Source organism: Leptodactylus fuscus, chromosome 1, assembly GCF_031893055.1.
Source record: "Leptodactylus fuscus isolate aLepFus1 chromosome 1, aLepFus1.hap2, whole genome shotgun sequence".
Taxonomy (NCBI): domain Eukaryota; kingdom Metazoa; phylum Chordata; class Amphibia; order Anura; family Leptodactylidae; genus Leptodactylus; species Leptodactylus fuscus.
Genome location: NC_134265.1, coordinates 212,750,498 through 212,765,085, shown reverse-complemented (window position 1 = coordinate 212,765,085; position 14,588 = coordinate 212,750,498). Strand labels below are relative to the sequence as shown.

The window sequence follows — 14,588 nt, the reverse complement described above, 5'->3', positions numbered from 1 at the left end:
TCTAGGAAGTTACCCCATTTTGAAAACCGCACCCCTCAAAGAATTTATCAAGTGGTGTAGTGAGCATTAGTAACCCCGAAGTGAATGTGTAAGCTGTGCGGAGTAAATTGGGCACACCAAATCCCATTCTATTTTCCTACTAGCTCCTATGACGCGGACGGGGAAGAGGAGCATTCTGGGGGATCAGCGCTGGTGTATTATCCCTCATAAGCTCTAAATATGGGGGGTCCCCTGAAAACGTTCGCACAGCTTACACATTTCCTTCTAGTCGCAGCCACTAATGTCCTAATGATTTGGCGACTTTTAGGGTTTTTGTCTTCACATTGTACAAGGTAGATTTTTATTTTTATTTTCTGGCAATGTGGCCATAAGAGGGCTTGGTGTTTGCGGTATTAGATGTACTTTTCAATGCCACCATTTTGGGGCCTGTAACTTATTGACTACATTTTATTAACTCTTTCTGGGTGGGATGTAAAAGGAAACATCAATTCTGGCATTGCTTTTTAGCATTTATTTTTTTTCCCGTGCAGCGTACAGCATAAGTAACATGTTACCTTTATTCTGCGGGTCGGTACGGTTACGGCGATACCTCATTTATATGATTTTTTAATGCGTTGCTATTTGTGCAGAATAGAATTCAATTCAGGGAAAAAAATCTATTGTTTTTGCATCGCCATCTTCTGAAAGGCATAACGTTTTTACTTTTCGCTAGACAGAGCTGGTTGAGGGCTTATTTTTTGCGGGAAGACCTCTTCTTTTTATTGGTACCATTTTGGTTTTCATCTGACCATTTGATTAGTTTTTATTGAACATTTTGTAAGGGAAAGGTGGTGAATAATCATTATTTTGTGCGGTTTTCTACGTTTTTTTTTTATGACATTCGCCGTTCGGGTTAAATAATGTTTTAATTTTATTGTTCAGGTTATTACGGACGCGGCGATATCAAATATGTAATGTTTTTTTCTATTTTTCTTTATTTTACATAATAAAACATTTTATATGGGGAAAAAGGGATTTTTGGGGCTTTATTTATTTATAATTTATTTTAAACTTATTTAAACTTTTTTATTTTTACTTTTTTGTAACTTTTTTTTTCTGTCCCCATGGGGAATTGAAGCAGTGATCGGCTGATCACTGCTTCAATAGAGATACGCTGCAATACACGTGTTACACGTGTATTGCAGAGTATAGGAAGCTGTCAGCCTGTGTGGACGCACAGGCTGACAGCTTCATTTACGGCAGGATCGGCCAGGCGCGAGGACGGGGTAAGTGAAGGGGCAGACCCGGGGTTACTGATCAGACCCTGGGCTGCCCCCTACGAACACCGGCACCCCCCGAAACCAGCGCGGGGGGTGCCGATCGCCACCATATGACACTGTAACCCCGGAGGTGCCGGTGGTCATGTTGATCACCGGCATCTCAGGGGTTAACACCCGCGATCGGACCCGGTTCCGACCGCGGGTGTTACGGGGCATTGTCAGCCGTGTATTACGGCTGACACCCGCTGTGCATGGTGCGCACACAGTTTCTGTGTGCGCACCATGCATCCGCAGTAATAGTACGGCGGTTTGCGGGAAGTCCTTCCCAGCAGCGCCGTACTATTACGGCGAATGTCGGGAAGGGGTTAAAGGATTTATTTAAGTCAGCATCAAGGCTAGGCTTCTATTTCCCACAGACACTAGGCTAGGCCTATACACTGTAACAATTTCATCAGTTATGTCCAGAGCCTCCAAAAGAGACTCTCCCTTGTGCATAAACAAGCTTATGATTCTATTCCAGGTTTGGTGGTCCTTTCCAAGTCCTCCTTACTACCGCCACTTGAGGGGAAGGCCACTTGAATTCACGCAAGCCACTATAAAGCCCTGTGGCAAAAGAATGATCCTGTTTCTGATGATTCTGCCCCTGAGGGAAGTGTCACTAGAGCGCTAGAGGGTCTTACATCCCCGTCTGAAGAGATGGCTGAAAACTCAGGCATCAACAACCCCTTTACTGAAAGTCTTTTCGTCTCGGTGACAGTCATAGCGGCAATACTTGTTACCTGTGGATACTGCTGAATTTCCTGCAATCAAGGACTTTTTCATAGATTGACTGATACAACTATGTGTTTGGAATTAAAGCCCTGCAATGATGATTAAATGTGAAATGTTATAAGTGAGAATAAGATATGATCCTTCCCATACCTTCAGGGAATTCGGGAAGGCCCGACAATAGCTTCTTGCTATTGAAGTACTTGTGGATGAGGGAGGTCTCATATCTGTTCTCAAAAGGAGGGATTGATAGGGAAATCAATACGTTCATATATATTCCCTATATGTGTATACATTCTTACAATAACTTAAGCTTGTAACATGCATTTTCAGGTCAGTTTGACCCATATTCCATATTAATCAGAATATTTGCAGACATAATGCCGCACCCCATAATAAACAGAGTAATAAAGTGGCTGGAATAAAGTGATAAGATGGATATTAAAATAGCTTAAGATGAGACTAATGGAAAAACCCATGTCAAAATAGACTTTGTTATGCCACGCGGTAAGGTGACTAAAACATACCCTACGTAATGCGAACTAAGTTAACCTCATCATCAGATGTCAGAACAGTTAGAATATTCATGATTAGGGGTGGGATATTCTTGTAATACTCATGTATAGAAATTGCTGAATCCTAACAGCTAATGATTACTCCATGACACACCCATATACGCCTACAGAGTTAATGATTACTCTATAATACACCCCGTATGTACGCCCACTTCTTTGCGTATAAGAAGAGATGATTTGTTCAATAAACTTTATGCTTTAGCTCAGATTCATCTTGTTTCTGTGTCATTGCATCACTGACGCTCCGGAGTGTGACGTAATTTGGAATCCATCCAATATACCTATTGGTCTGACTTGAGGACCACCTTGACACTATACTCCTAGATGAATACCTAAAGGGGTTATGCTTTTAAAATGGGGTCACTTCTTGGGGGTCTCAACTGTGCTGGTACCTCAGGGGCCTTATGTACATGCGTTAGCTGATATATTTTTCTGCTACCAAATCCATGGTCCTTTCCCATTCTGAGTCCTGCCGTGTCATCAGGCATTATACAACTGCCACATGTACGGTATTGCCATATCCAGAAGAACCTATGTTTCATTTTATGGGGTCAGCGTCTCCTGTGGCATGTTATGGGCACAATATATCGTACACTGAAGTGGCATATATGGTTTGAAAATTGCAATTCTCATTCTGTATCATCTGCTGTGACATACCATTTAGAAAAGCATGTAAAGTCACTATATCCCTATACAAATATGAGGGGTCTAGTTTCCAAAATGGGGTCACTTTTGGGGTTCTTCCACTGTTGTGGTACCTCTAGGGCTCTGCAAATGCAACATGGCACCTATAAATAATTTGGGTAAAATCAGAGCTCCAAAAGAGAAATAACATTCCTTCGCTTCTGAGCCCTCCTCTGTGCCCAAACAGTGGTTATTGACCACAAATGGGGCATTTCTGTGCTCGGGAGAAATTGGGTAACAAGATGGGCTACTTTATTCCCTGGTAAAAAGGAAAAAAAAATATGAAAAAGTGCATATAACTGTAGAAATGATAATTTTTTTTAAACTAGATGAATTCCTTAAGGGGTCTAGTTTCCAAAATGGGTTCACTTTGTGGGGTTTTCCACTGTTGTGGTACAACTAGGGCTCTGCAAAAGCAATATGGCACCTATAAATCCAATGGCATAACTACCGCCGTAGCAGCAGAGGCAGCTGCCACGGGGCCTGGTGTAACAGGCCAAAGTAACCCTGTCCCAGATTAACCCCGGGTATTATTTGGCCTAGAGCAGAATATCCCCCAGGGTATAAACTGGCCTAGGCCAAACTATACCCGGATATAAACTGGCCTAGGCCAAACTATACTCCGGGGTATAAAATAGCCTACGCCAAACTATACCCCTCCAGGCCAGATTATACCTAACATGGAATCTGGGGTTAAAGTGGCCTAGGCCAATTTATACCTTTCAGGTCATATTATACCCCAATGAAATCATTAGCATTGAGGGATTTGGGGTATCATTGACCTTAATTTCTACACCATGGTGTATACTGGAAAAATTGTGCACAAAATTTCTACACCAGGTGTAGAAAATAAGGGAGGATATTGATCCCCCCCCCCATAGACTTGTTACCTTAACCAGAAAAACTTGAATGCTAATATTATAAGAAAAGTTATAACATCCGGAATGTAAACGTGTAAAGGTGGTTTTACATGGGACAAATGATGTGTCATGCACTGATCAGGCGCCCTGGAAACCCCACGGAGATAGGAAACTGCATAAAATTCAAAAGCTGCAGCCAGAGAAGCGATAAATGGTGGCTGGCAGAGACATGGAGGAGGGATGGAGGAGGACCAGGACATGCTGGGCATTGAGTATGGACATTTTTTTTTCTCAATGATTTCACGTGTGCGATGTCAATTATTGTGCTATGCAAGGTCCAACTATCTGGGACAACAAATAACCCAATAATCGTTCTGTGTATTAGGACCTTTAGTCTAGCAAGTCCTTGCAACAATATTAACGTTTAAAGCTAAACACTGATAACAACATTGAAATGATCATGCTTATTTCCAAGATACAGTGCATGTTCCGTTGTTGACTGCAGATTGAAGCTTGCAGGATATGTCAACCAATCCATGGAGTCACCGACATTTGTGTAGATAATTATGTCGCAGCTCAACAGATTCGCTGTGGCCATGATCTCTGCATCAGTTGCCTAGACTCCGTCACTAGAGATTCCAGAGATGTCCACATATTCATTCACATTTTGGTTCAAGTAGTAGTTTTTTTTGTCAAGTCAGTTTTCATGTGGTCAATAACTTTATCTCTGAGAAGGGAATGGTTGTCCTCTGTTCCTGTCAAGATGTAGCTGATGACCCGGAAGAAGCAGTTCCCATCACCTTTGGTTTTATATGTATGCCGTGGTTGTCCAAGGTCCCTTCTGCATCCATAGCATACAACCCTACTAAACATAAGGCCAAGAGTGGTGCTAAGATACTTCCTTCTTGAACTTGGTAGTAGGTTGAAAGTCTTACTTTGCTTGTGTTTATGTGTGGCAGAGTCACTGGGACAATCATCATGGGAGTGGGGTGGTGGAGAAGTCTCTTCATCCTGGTAAATCTTAAGGTTGCTGTTGTGATAGGTGTTGCTTAGTATCTTGCCTGTCTTATTGTTCTTAAGTTTTACTCATCCCTTGGTCAAGGATTCCACAACTAAATAGGATCCAATCCAGCGTGGTTCCATCTTTAAACCCATGCGATGAATACGGAGCTGATTCTTGATATAAACTATGGTACCAGCAGTGATTTCTTTGTTGCTGTTGTGTCGGCGATCAGAGGCACACTTCTGGTGTTCCTGGGCAGAGTGGATGTTAGTATTGACATCTGAGTGGAGATTTTTAAGAATGGTTGTTAGTGTATTTAGCACATCAGGGGTAGCGTCATCTGAAATAGGCATGGGATCCGCAGTGTCATTTTTTGAGGGATTAAGGTCCATAGGAAGTTTGGCCTTCCATCCATACATGACCTCAAATGGAGTGAACTTGGTTGAATCATGCACAGATGTGTGAGGCAAACAGAACACCAGGGATGAACTGATCCCAGTTGTTTCCTTGGTCGTTCAAAAGCTTACTAAGAGCTTCTTTGAGTGTTCGATTATCACGTTCCCGCTGGCCATTTGTTTGTGGTTGGTATGCAGATGAAATTTGGTGATCTGTTTGAAAATGCTCCATCAGGTTGGATGGAGTTTACAATCTCTCATCCCTGATCGCTAATCAGAGTCTCCATACAGCCAAGACGACAAATAACTGAGTATAAAAAATTTGCTACTGATTTGGCAGTCTTATCTGGAACAGCTGTTGCTTCAGTCCATTTGGAGAAATGATCAGTGGTAGCAACTATATATTTGTTTCCATTTGATGTTTCCTGAAGAGGACCAATCATATCAATCCCGACTAAGCTCCATACTTTTCCAGGCATTGGTATACTGTTGAGTGGTGGAGCTTCCTTGGTGATTTTGGGATTTATGACAAAACATTTTTGACAGGTTTTGACATATTGGTGCACGTCATTGTTCATTCCCTTCCAGTAATAACGGTCAGAGATTTTGGCTAAAGTTTTATCTCTGCCAAAATGGCCCCCAGATATTGGGTTGTCATGACAGGCCTTCAGGATATTTGGCAGTCTGCTTTTAGTGAGTTGTCCAAGCTCCATCCACATGTTACAGGAAACCACTAGTAATGGCTCATAAAGTTTTGTTTGTGTAATGACAGTCACCTCTATTACAAAATTGTCTGAATACTGTATAAGCAATGCCACCCCTGCTACCAACGACATATTATTTCTTGTCTCTAACCCAGCCGAAGGCCTACCAGCGTTAATGGATACACTTAAACATTATAGGGTCTTATCCAATTAAAAGATAAATGTAGCAAAATCTTAAGTTTTAAACATCTCACTCCCTTCTCAGTCAGCAGATACGCTAAGCAAGTCTATGTGCGTCCTATCAAGTGTCCCACTTTAGCAGCGCTTGAGGTGGCGCATCATGGACCTGACCTAAAACTGTGGCTCTCTGACATGAAGGAACTTCAAAAGCCTGACTTTGACCCACTTCTAAAAGGCCCAGCCAAAACATGGTTCCTTTTTAAAAATACTATAGCACTGCAAGTATCGCCACTCCTTCCAGCTGATTTGTTACTGCATCTGATGTCAAAAGGGAACCCAGCTTTGAAAGATTGTCGGTCTTTGTTTTCAACACCTCGAGATACGTGACTTAATCTCACAAGACAGCCCATTTACAATAAATTGTCAAAAAAGAAGAAAAAAAGTCGGTAGCACTGTGTGTAAACCTCGACAAATTTATATCAACATCACAGCTGTTTTTTTAGCTCAGAATCGGAAATGTATATCCTGTTTGTGCCTTTTTGTATAGGAGGTGCTCACACCCAATATAAAGATAAATTGATTTTGCAAAAAATAGAAGAAAAAAATGGGGGCACTCACCTAGGCACCTTTACTTAAAACATTTTTCTTTATTCATACTTTATAAAAACATCTTGGGAGAGATCGACCATACATCAAGGCATAGATGGAAAAAAGAGGCAAAAGCCGTTTCGCGCAAACAGCGCTTTTTCAAGCCATATAGATGTTTGCGCGAAGCGGCTGTTGCCTCTTTTTTCCATCTATGCCTTGATGTATGGTCGATCTCTCCCAAGATGTTTTTATAAAGTACGAATAAAGAAAAATGTTTTAAGAAAAGGTGCCTAGGTGAGTGCCCCCATTTTTATATTCTATTATTTGCCGCCCATTTACACTGCCCCAACTACAACAAAAGATTCCAGATGTGAGGATTAATTTTCTAACTAATGCTCATTTCAAGGTATTTGTCTCTGATCCCCTTAAAAAGGCACCCCCTCTAGACCGTTGACTCCGTATGAGAACAATATGCTATCCAATTCAGCTACATCCAGAAAACTCACCACTTGTAAGATGTTCATAACTTTCTAAATCCACATATTCTCGTGGGAAAAAGATCTAAATACTACTCTTAGGGTGCATGCACACTACGTAACGCCGGGCGTGTATGAGAGCCGTACACGCCGGCGTTACAGCAGGGCTGCCGAACACTTCCCATTCACTTCAATGGGAGCGCTCGTAAACGCCGCTGTTACGAGCGCTCCCATTGAAGTGAATGGGAAGTGTTCGGCAGTCTGCTGAAATGCCGGCGTGTACGGCTCTCATACACGCCCGGCGTTACGTAGTGTGCATGCACCCTTACTAAACAAGAGGTTACATTCATTCTGAGTCACTCACATGGATTCTCCCCCTGTGTACGGCTACAAGAGTCACATTTCAAGCACCTAGCCAGGTGGTGTAGGACACGAGAGTGGCTTCACAACCATGGACTTTTCACCTCAAAACTCTGCTGGATGTGCAAAAAGCAACCAGACCCAATGTTACATATCTGGTGGGATTGCGACCTCATGAAGCCATACTGGCGTGATATCTCCAAACAAGTAGCTCTCAATGTTGATCGCAGACTCTCCCTCACCCCCGACAGAGTATGTCTAGCCAGCCCCACTGGCGATCACCCGCCTTCTAAACGAAACTTATTGACCCATTTAATTGAAGCGGCCAAAACCCTCATCCCACTGCACTGGCTACAACAATCCCCCCAACCTTGTAAATGTGGAAGGAGAAGGTACATCAGATTGTGAGGTTTGAGGAGCTGATCAGCTGGAAAGACAGATGACATAACCGATACAAACTTACCATCTTAATGTCTTTGAGTATGTTTCATCATTATGACGCCAAAAACTTTTTCTTCCTTCAACCCCCACTGTCTGCCCAAAAGCACCTTTGCTTGTTGCTATAGCTCTTGCCCAAGGAGACCAATAGTGGTGCGTGATTATTACTGTTACTGTTACCATACACATAACTATTTGTTACAAACTATTTGTCATTCTAGAGCCTGTATGATGCAAATTTCTCTCCTATTTGCTGCACTTTCTGCAGTGGCGGAGACTTCACTGTATTATTGTCACTTATTGTGATTATTACTGTGCTACTCATGTGTAGTTCTTTTCTCTGTGAATTATTTTACTGCAAATGTTGTAAAAATAAATAAAATTAGAATTGAAAAAAAAAAATACAAGTTCCAAAAAAAAAAAAGTCAAACATGTCCAAATGTCAAAATAAAAGCAACATAAAAAGAAAGCCCTATGTGTCACCAACACCTTCCCCCCCCGCAGAAATTAGTTGAATAAAGCAAATGATAAAAATATTATAGCCTCAAAAACCTGAAAATGTGTCTGGTCCTGGACCACAAGTTGGCCCAGTACTGAAGTGGTTAATATAGCACTAACAGTCCTTTTTTTAAAAAAAATAAAATAAAATAAATAAATAAAAATATTCCCGGAAAACCCCTTTAGGTGCTGTTGACCGAGATCCCCTCCAGTTGTATGCTGCTTACAAACTTAACAGTGTCTCCTTAAAACCACCCTCCCCCATCCCTCTTCACATGATGTAGCTACTCTGTTCTTCAAAGTGCAAATAACAGTGAAAGCTTCCTCTCCCTGTTCTAATATGGTACAGCCCAGCTGTTAGGACAGAGTAGAAGGGGTGGGGAGAGTGTTTACTGCTTAGTTGCCTGGAGGCTGACAGAGCTGGCAGATCCAAGTTCTATCAAACTGCTATTTCCATAACTTCTGAACCCCTTTCAACTACCCTGTTTATAAAGGTAAGTGTATACTGTATATGTGTATGTAAATAATGTCTATTTATGTATATATGTAATGTAATCTGCATGTGTATATATTATGCGTATGTGTTCAGGGACATAGCTATAGGGGTGGAAGAGGTAACATTTCTATAACATCTGTACATATATAATGCAGTTATGTGTACATAACAGGCTGTCAAATTATGTTTATTTTTAAGGTTGCGTAGATTTTAGTAATTAGCTATAATATTTATGCAATTTTTGATATGGAATGGTTATATATTTCATCAGTTATATGAACTTACATTGTATGGGCAATTTATTTTGATACCAACATAGTATTGCAGGTTACTACTATATGTATATATACAACATTTATTCATATTCAATAGTTGGTAGAATCCAGCAGATGCTTCCTTATGGATGATATTGATCGACACATTACTCCCAGATGCCTGTTGAAACTCCTGGTGTATGTAATCGGTTGGGTGCGGTTCTTCTGAATTTCTGTGGCCAGCACCCATCGGTCTCTAGTATCTACCAGTTTCGGGGGTCTGTCTACTTGGGGCACATTCCGACAATCACCATTCACCTTCTACTTCGTAATCACATAGGCCACTATTTAGTTTGGGCAATTTAGTTTGCTTGCTATGTCCCTTAAGGTTCGACCATTTCTGTGGTACCCGACAATTACCCTTTCCTCAAAATCAGACAACTCTGCACTTTGTGGCATCTTGCATGCGACTAATGCCAATGCATTATGGTTGAAGTCGTGACACCGCGGATATCTTCATTTGCATGGGTGTCCAAATACTTAGTGGTAGACAGTGTATGTATGTCATCACTATATACATTTTGTGACACTGGACATCACTAACTATAGTGGTGACTAAAATTAACACGTGTTCAAACATTATTGTTTAACCTTTTCCTGACATCCGCCGTACTACTATGGAAGATGCTGGGTCCTTACAGATGGCAGGCGCTCTGATCATGAGCATTGTATCCTTATGTGCCTCCCCACAAAGGCTAAAAAAGCGCCTCTTTTATATTACTGGTCTATGACTAATCTCAGTAGTAATGTAGCAATAGTCCTATAGACTGCAATACAGGTGCATTGCAGGTTCAAGCCCCCAAGTGGGGATAATAAAATAGTTAAATAAAATATATGTATGTATAAAAAAAAGCTAGGAAATTTTTTTAATTAAAACCACCTCCTTTAGTTTGAACTAAAGATAAACAAAAACAAACATAAATTATACATCTCCAAAAATATGACCTCTCTGTTGGCTCTCCAGCCAAGCTCTGCCCCCAGTCTGCTGCTGGAGCTGACTTCTTAAACTCCCTTGATGAGCAGACTCTGCAGCTGAGTTGCTGTCGGAACATCCCCAAAGTGTGGACTGGAGGGGGGTGGAATGACAGATCTCACTACCAACCTACCTGTCATTCCTAAAAATCCAGCCCAATACTGAGCATTTACCAAAATGCTCAGCAGACGAAAGTTGCCTGCTGAGAACAAACATTCCTTCTGGAGTTTTCTCATCTCACCCACCTTAGTAGTCTGGGTGAGATGTACACCCCCTCCAATACCTGACCAGCCATCGGCTTACAGTGTATATATTGTATATGTGTGTGAATATATGGTGTGTCTGTAAGTATATCTAGCATATGAGTGTCTTTCTGTGTTTTCTTCTGTACATGTCTAACATTATGAATACTAGAATTGTATTGTATTGTGTTATGCTCAGTATATCGAGATGTTAAAGAGTTTGTCCAGGAATGGCAGTTTTCTGCAAGGAGGCGGGGAGGAAGGTGAAAAATGAGGAAAACAAAAAACCCATACTCTCCTGTCCCCAGTGTCTCCCACAGCTGTCTGGTCTGATGGTTCCTGGGGCCTTGTTCTGGTGGATCTCATCGCTGCACATGACTGCTGAGGTCGATCAGTGGCCTAAGGAAAGGACATGGAACATCAGAGGTGACATATGTGAGTGACATCCCAGTTCCTTTCCTTAGGCTGCTGAAGTGGATGATTGTCCTCAGTGGTTACGTGTGGCGAGGACTGCTGCTGGAACAAGCCCTGGGGCATCACTGGACCAGACAGGGGTGGGAGGACCAGGGACAGATGAGTGTGTATTTTAGTTTTCATCTTCCCTGGCTTCTATTGCAGGGATCTGTAATTCCAGGACAACCACTGAAAGGATTAGGCCCAACACAGCGAAGCACAGCTAAAAATCATTGGAGAAAAAAGGGACCCATGCTGGCACCCATAGAAAGCAATGGGATCTGTTTTAACGCCGCTGTTACACGTTCAGAGTCAGCGAGCGTATACTCCGTGTGAAGGGGCCCTAAGAGAGCAAAGGAGAAAGCACCAGGAATCCTACTCCTCTTTCCAAATTTATTTATCACTTACGTATTTACATACTCAAAAGGGAAACCTGAGTGAAAAAGAAAATAAGTAGACTCAATTCTCTAATTATAATACTAATCATTTTCTATATATGTAGGTACTCACCAAAATGTGGTAAATTAACCCCTTAGCGACCCTTGACGTAACTGTACGTCATGGGTCGCATGGGGATGTATGGAGCGAGCTCACACGCTGAGCTCGCTCCATACACGGCAGATGCCGGCTGTATAATACAGCCAGGACCTGCCAATAACAGCAGCGGTCGGTGCCCGAGCCGATCGCTGCTGTTAACCCTTTACACACTGCGGTCAAACGCGACCGCAGCGTGTAAACAGCGCAGGCGGCATGGGCGCCGCCATGTTTCCCCGATCGCCGCCCTCCTGAACGTCACATGAGGGCGGTGATCGGTTGCTATGACAGCCGGAAGCCTATTGAAGGCTTCCAGGCTTGTCTCTGCCCGAGATCTATTAGACGATGCCAGAGGCATCGTCTAATAGAAGTGCTGGGATTCTGCTATTCACTGCAATACTGTAGTATTGCAGTGAATAGTATGAGCGATCAGACCCCCTAGGTTTCAAGGTACCTAAGGTGTCTGATCATAAATGTAACAGAAGAAAAAAAAAAGTTTTTAAAAGTATTAAAAAAATAAAAAAAATATAAAAGTTCAAATCACCCCCCTTTCCCTAGATTAGCTATAAAAGTAATTAAAGAACATTAAACATAAACATATTAGGTATCCCTGCGCTCCAAAATGCCCGAACTATTAGAATATTAAAACATTTATCCCGTACTGCGAACGGCGTAGCGGCAAAAAAAATAAAAACAGCCAAAAAGCGTTTTTTTCAACACTTTGCCTCCTATAAAAAATTGAATAAAAAGTGATCAAACCATCAGATCTTTCCCCAAATGGTATCAATAGAAACGTCATCTTGTCCCGCATAAAAAGACACCACAACCAGCTCCATACATGGAAATATGAAAAAGTTACAGGTGTTAGAACATGATGACACAAATTTTTTTTTCTATTTTGCAAAGTTTATCATTTTTTTAAAAGTATCAAAACATTTCAAATACTATATAAATTTGGTATCACCACGTTCGTACTGACACGTAGAACACAGGTAACATGTCATTTGTACCAAACAGTGAACGCTGTAAAAATTAAACCCATAAGAAAATGGCGCAAATGCATTTTTTCTCCAATTGCACCTCATTCTGAATTTTTTTCCAGCTTCCCAGTACATTGCACAGCATATTGAATGATGCCATTACAAAGTACAATTTGTCCCGCAAACAATAAGCCATCATGTGACTCTGTGAACTGAAAAATGAAAAAGTTATGGCTCTTGAAATGTGAGGAGGGAAAAACGAAAATGCAAAACCAAAAAATGGCCTGGTCCTTAAGGGGTTAAAAAACGTCCTTTATTTTAGAATTGTATAAGGGGGGGGGGGGGATATATACTGTATTTTGTGTTCATCACTTGGAATGTGATTCTGTCATTTGCTCCCTTCTTAAAGGGAGTCTTTCAGCAGGAAAGAAACGCCCCTAAATCCCTTTTCAGGTAATTTGCATAAGAATAAAGTGTGGATTTTGCTTAAAATGAGAATGCTACAGAGAATAGGCATCTTAGGTGTAGAAGCAGCTCTACAATGTATTGTCATTAGTTTGGCAGATTTTACTGCCGGCAGACTCCCTTTAACTTTCTGTTTAGATTTAAGATATCAAATAAAGTATGCATGATTTTGTACTTCAGCATTTAGTCTCAGATGATTTGTCTTGGTAGAGATTTGCATTAAGAATAAGATTGCAGAGGAAGAGTTTAATGAGGGGAAACAATTTGTAGTTAGTTACTATAGTCAATTAAAAAGTGAATCAGGTTGACGTGGTAAGGACAGATTCTGCATATGTTTTTGAGGTGCAGGCCATAGGGTCCATAGGGTCAACAGTGCATTTGCATATGCTGTCCTGCTGTTCCGAGCTACCCCAATGTTAGGTCATTAGTGTCCTTAGGATGCCAATGAGTTGCATACATTAATGAAGCAAGGAGCCATCTTCACCGTGCATCCCCTCTTTTCCCTGTGAGCTGCAGGCGCAATGTGATGATGCCCCTTACATCGCGCCTGTAGCTTCCTGAAGACTGAAGATTACAGACTGCAGGAGAGCAAGGAGAGGTGAGTATTTAGATTTTTTAAAAATTATTATTATTATTTTTGTGGTAGGAGAGGGACATTAAACTGTGGGGACAACTGCAGGGGGACATTAGCCCTTTCCCTGTCATCCAGCCAGGGTGGCATTTTAGTTGTAGAGGATGTATGTAATACTTCCTTGCTACAGGATCTGTTAGAGCTATAAAGATGACATTGGGTTCATTTTAAAGACGAGAATCTTATGAATTTCAGAAGATCATCATGATACCCCTTATAGATCCACAGCAATTTGCTGGTAACAAGGATGTCCGTCATTGAGATCCCAATGCAGATCTCAGTTCCTGACAGCATTTTGAACAGGAAATCACTCTGAACTTTTAAGGCTATCATGGTTATCTTGGTATGATTTTAAAGATGAGATTCTCATCTTTAAAATAAATCAAAGGTCATCTTTATACCCCTAACAGATCCTGATATATGATGCTCTAAATTATCCTCCCCCTCCTGCCTCAGGCAACATCTTAGAGCTGCTGAAGGATGAGGAAGACATGAGACAATGAGAAATCATCATCTATGCATAACCTGTATGTGACCCCAGGAGGTGAAGTAGTAGGGACCGTGACTCCAAAAGCTGCAAGAGAAAACAAGTTAAGAACCATCCACAAGAAAATGTGAGGGAGAGACAAACTGCTGCTATGCCGCGCAGCTCTGGAATAACCGCTTCCCGGGCCGTGCAACGTACTCAAACCCGGTGCCGCTAAGCTCCGCC

The 14,588-nt window shown here is 41.6% G+C and overlaps 1 protein-coding gene across 1 annotated transcript in view; it reads left to right on the top strand.

Moving 5' to 3' along the window:
* Positions 1 to 9,247: 9,247 nt before the first annotated feature.
* The window catches only part of TBXA2R (thromboxane A2 receptor), a 53,002-nt gene continuing 47,661 nt past the window's right edge, over positions 9,248 to 14,588 (top strand). Inside the window, exon 1 of the mRNA XM_075283642.1 lies at positions 9,248 to 9,282. The gene's annotated coding sequence lies outside the window, so the exon portion shown is untranslated. The remainder of the gene's footprint in view (positions 9,283 to 14,588) is intronic.